The sequence below is a fragment of the Austrofundulus limnaeus genome, unplaced genomic scaffold (assembly GCF_001266775.1).
Source record: "Austrofundulus limnaeus strain Quisiro unplaced genomic scaffold, Austrofundulus_limnaeus-1.0 Scaffold199, whole genome shotgun sequence".
Taxonomy (NCBI): domain Eukaryota; kingdom Metazoa; phylum Chordata; class Actinopteri; order Cyprinodontiformes; family Rivulidae; genus Austrofundulus; species Austrofundulus limnaeus.
The window spans coordinates 637,195-642,242 of record NW_013952601.1 but is presented as its reverse complement, the minus strand read 5'-3'; the positions used below and the strand labels follow the sequence as shown (position 1 = coordinate 642,242).

The 5,048-nt window shown below is 38.3% G+C and overlaps 1 protein-coding gene across 3 annotated transcripts in view; it reads left to right on the top strand.

The window, feature by feature from the left end:
• The first annotated feature begins 300 nt into the window (after positions 1-300).
• The window catches only part of tbl1x (transducin beta like 1 X-linked), a 34,169-nt gene continuing 29,421 nt past the window's right edge, over positions 301-5,048 (top strand). The window contains exons 1-2 of one of the 3 annotated variants that reach the window (XM_014018693.1): positions 301-437; positions 679-1,010. The gene's annotated coding sequence lies outside the window, so the exon portion shown is untranslated. Of the gene's footprint in view, positions 1,012-5,048 lie in introns of all 3 variants that reach the window. The other 2 variants (XM_014018691.1, XM_014018692.1) reach the window with 2 other exon arrangements.

The window sequence follows — 5,048 nt, the reverse complement described above, 5'->3', positions numbered from 1 at the left end:
ATTATATTTTAAATATTTTTTTTACTTTTGAAATGTTTATCATAACATGATATAACKATGACATTTCCTCCTAAGCTTGTATTTGGTTGCCCCATTCAGTAATCTTCATAGTCTTTTGTGCAGCAACAAAACCAAGCAGTTGTATTTATAGCAGTGAAAATGTAGTGCGCTTCTACTCCTGGGTGTACGGTAACCAAAGGAATGTGTCACACTGATGTCAACTTGTTATTTACTTTCCAAATCTGAATGACTGAGCAAGGCGAAAGGAGAATTAATCAACCACTGTGTGACCAGGCAGGCGAAAAATAGCAGCGCGTGGGGGGAGGGGAAGTGGCTCAAGGCAGGCCAGATAGGCAACTGTACTCAGCAGTGTGCTTCAACTATTAGATATCTCAATGATACGACAATTAGGAGTGATTTTAATCAACATACTTATGGTATCAGTATTATTTATTCGAATGAATGCGTTTTATGAGTCTTTATACACTAGACTGGTTGCTGGGTAGGGATAGACCAACAATATGCTAGTAAGTAGGCGTTACAAATAGGCTTTTTTTTTTTTTTTTTAGCTCGCATGCTAGCTTATGCTTAGCTAATTGTGGGTCTACGCGTGGATACGCTCTGTTAGCTTATTAATTCAGTAATTGACTAATGTTCAGTTGTGTTTTGAGAATTCAGGTTTAAGGTCAGGCAGCCTCCACCACCCCCCCGCCCGCCTCCAGTGTGTGTCTCTTCACTTCTCGCCGCTGTCTCTGCCGCTCCTGGTTCTCAGCGAACGGTGGAAACTCCACGGATCGGGGGGCTTGTTGCAACTTTTACCGCCAGTTGTGACGCTCCGGTGGCAGCAGGCGGCACGGCGCAAGAGAAGCCGACAGTGAGTCATAACTGCGCGGTCGGAACTTGAAATGGGAGGAAAGTCTTCGCTCGCTCGCTGAAGTTGGAGGTTCTCCTTGTGGAAGAGGAAGAGAGGTGGCGGCGGACACCACGAGTTCACTCACAATAAAAAAAAAGGTAAGCCTAGTTGTGTACAAAAAAACGTAGGCTGCCACGGGTTATAAATGCACTGATACGCACGGCTGGGTTCTCATGTGTTTGGGTTTTATTTGCAGCAGATAATGACTTTCAGAAATAGATGGATTATGGCGTTCAGCAGAAGGCTGCCGGCACGTAGCTTTAATCACCCCCTGACTCCACACGTGTGTTGTAATTTCTCATCTTTTGAATTCACTCCCTGTTACAATCCCTACTTTTCTGGCACTTTTAACGCTCACATTGTATTTAAGCTCTGAAGTACTTGACATAATGCACTTCATGAGGTAAGAGGTGGTTGAACAAGTAGTTTTTTGTCTATTTTGGCTCGAAATATCAACAAAAACACACTCCAACGCAAGGAGTTACAGCCACATATGTATGTATAAGCTTATTATACGTTTATTTTTGCATTATATTGGCCTGCTGAGTTAGAGAARAGCATGTGTGGGGGAGGGGAAAGACTTTCAACTGTACATGAAAGTGCCACCAGTTTCCAGGGACAATTACTGTATAATTGCAATATTAAGCTGTAAGTGTTGCGGTGCAGCAGAAACAACTAAATATCACACTTGCCTTATTAATAAAATAGCTTTAAGACAAAAAATATTGAATTAATGGATGCTACAGCCTCTACGAATGAAAATGTCTCTTGGCCTTGGAGTCAAAGTCTTTATTAAGGCATTAAAACTGTTTACCATCTTAACTTCATTTTATTCTTGCAATCCACCAGATAAATGCCAATGTATACATCTTATCGTTATTGTTTCAACAGGTTTTACTTGTTTAAAGTAGGTCATTAGTACTGTATGATGGGACAYTGGGTAAACAAGTCAAAACAGCATTTTGTCTGCCTTATTTTCTAAAGAATATTGCATGCAATGGTCAATGGAAAGACATTTTCAGTGTTAACGTCTTGGCCGCTCAGCTGTACGTGCTGGTAGAAAATAAGCATACCTATTTCCACATAAAAAGAACAACAGCGTTCCCAGTTTAAACATGACTTCATCCACTCTGCGGCTGAGAATAACCAGAGGCGTTGTAAGGACTTTTTCACCCAACTTGTGTTTCACAGGGGCTGCAGCTAATTGGAGACTAGAAAAATAGGCTAAATTTCCATTCAAGTCTCAGTAAGTTTTGGGTGTTTGTGACCAGTGAGCCACGTGGCTGTGTTATTAACAGTTTCAACAACCAATTTTTTTAAAAACCCCAGCCTATTTCTGCTTGGCGTACATTATTTTGTCACCAACCTTTGCCTTTTTTTGTACCCGCCATGGCCCATGTTTCAGATTTAATCAACTTAAGAATATTTCTTGAATCAAAAATAGTTTAAGACCAGTTTTTAAAGTTATTATTTTGTCAAAAATACACCTCTACTGCTCTAGAGATGAGTTTAAGGTGCATGTGATGAAATTAAAGACATTTGAGGTGCTGGTGGTGACTGTAGAATTATTTAGGATCATTTTTCTCATAATGCTTTCGAACATATTTAGAAGTTGTTTACAACTTCGAGATGTTAGAGACTACCTTACCAATGCTGTTTTGTCAACTAGTTACGGTCCAGTGAAATACWACCTTGAATCATATGAACCCACTGCTAATGAACATTTTGTTTTGTTTGTTGATTTTATTGTTACATTCGACGTGTCATAAACACACCAATAAACAGCATTTACAGCTACTTTCTTTACGCCTTTTGTCACATTGGATCAGTGTGTCATCACTTCATTTTGCTTGGTTATTATAGGTTTTCAGAGCACACGCTCCACATTGTTCTTTTTGTAAATCTTGGTAGTAATTTATTTTTTTCCAGTTATTTTTCTAAGTGTGCACTGAACAACCACAGATTTAGAGTTACAACCAATGATGATTCTTTCCTGTCTGTGACTATTTGTTTGGGGAAAGTTCAAAAGTAGCACAGTGTACACCCAACCGTGATTTAGTTTCTTTACGCTTGGGGCTCCTGAGTTATGTTCATTGCCTCCCTGAATGGGAGCAGATGAAATTTGTGTCTGAGATGACCTAGATGTCCGTCTAGGTGTCATGTTTCAATCGCTGTCGGCCAGAGCTGATAAATGTCTTTGCTACTGCAGTTATTTGACCCAGGTCTTATGAATATAGTCCTACTGAAGACAAAAAACCAGTATCAGTGTTTTTTATTTATTTATTTATTTTGGTGTCAAATGGACTGCAGTTCTTGACTCATTATGATCAGTTTGTACTGCTTCATTTTATTTGTTGTGTAATTAGTATGAAGTAATGTTAACATGCAGGTGGTCTTGTTTTATGACAGGTTTAACACCAAACAAACCATCTTTTGTGTGAGTTCTGTGTATGATCGCCAGTTTGGAAACGAAACATATCACCTAAAAAAACAAAACAAAACATAATTTATTTATATTACACTACATCTCCATTGTTTTGCCTTAAATCCATTTTTTATAAGCCATTCAACTCTATTGAGTGTGAGGCAACAGAGCAGAGCCTTCTGAGATATTGTGTTAAAACCAGAAAGGCGTCCTCAGCTCAAAAGTAGGGCAAGGAAGTCCCAGAGAAAGCTTTTCAGTCTTGTGGTGCAACAATTTTCTGTTTCGAGCTAACCAAATATTTCTGTAGCAGTATTTATTTATGATAGGCCGTGGGGGGAGGTGAGCCTTTCTCTCCCACCCCAAAGAGGCGTTCAGCATTCACAGGCTACCAGCCAACTGGCACAAGCGTGGTTACTCTGAAAATACGCCCGTACAAGTAGTGGCTTGGTCACAGTTATGCATTTGCTTAGGCTTTGGATTGTCATTGTGTGAAGTTTTGTGTGTGATTTCTAGACTCTGTTTATTTAAATTAAAACAAATACTCACATTAACCCTAACCCTTTTTAAAAGGTGTGGTAGCCTAAATATGAAACTGTCTCTTTGTTCAGTACAGTATGAGCTTCATGCTGTTTATGTTTCATAATTATTTCATTTGAAGTCTTCACAGTTTTCCAATCTGTTAGTGTATGAGTGGTTATTCTGCTCAGCCAGTAAACCAACATTTTCTTTTCCACCCAAGGTCAGTCAGTAAATAAATGCAACCACGTCGTCTATCATAGAGCAAGTCTATACTGCATTCATTAACTGCATCTGCCAAGTGATTTTTAAATCCGTTTTCAGGAAGCAACCAAGATGTATGGAGACACTATACTGCTGGTGGATGACTGTTCAGGAAGTTGTGCAAGAACCTGCTTGTGAGAAATGTGTTAAACAGTGTTTTTGCATTGTCCCATTTTTTTTCATGTCATTGTCATTGAGCCACGTTGGCATACCTTTTTGTACTTTTTAAGTGAAAATAAGTAAAGCATTATTTTTATAGTATAATTTAGAGGACATAATTAATGCGTTTGAGTGACAGTAATACAGCATAATAAAAACAGCACTATTTTTTTCTTGTTTTGCAAGGGTGGATGAAGCAATAAAGAAGCTTATGATTGATTCAGATCATAGAGATTGTTGGGAAGTGATAGGACTACACTATCAGATTGGGCAATCTGAGATTATAAGATGAATAAGTAAATTCTAGAAATAAATTAGGGGATTTTCTAGATGTCACAGTAAGCATATTTTGAAAAGATGCATCACAAAACCCTTACATAAATATATTTTAGATGGGTCAGAATGACAAGAATAAACCAAAGATCTGAAGTGAAAAGATGAAAAGACTCCCTAGTGTTTATTTTAAATTGTTATACTAATGATGCTGGCCACACTACTTAAAATAAACTTTTATCTAACTCTATTGATTTGTGTTATCTGTAATCAGTAATTTATTTCAACATACGCATCTGTTAAAAAAAACTTTCTGTGTATGCCATGTGCTGTACTGAAACTGACTGTACAGATAAAAAAAACAGCTTGTTGTTAACACTAAGGAAGCCATCCAGCTTTTACTTTATGATCTCTTAACCTAAGTGAAGTTACTGTAGCCTTTGGGACCACGTTTGTGTGTGTGTGTGTGTGTGTGTGTGTGTGTGTGTGTGTGTGTGT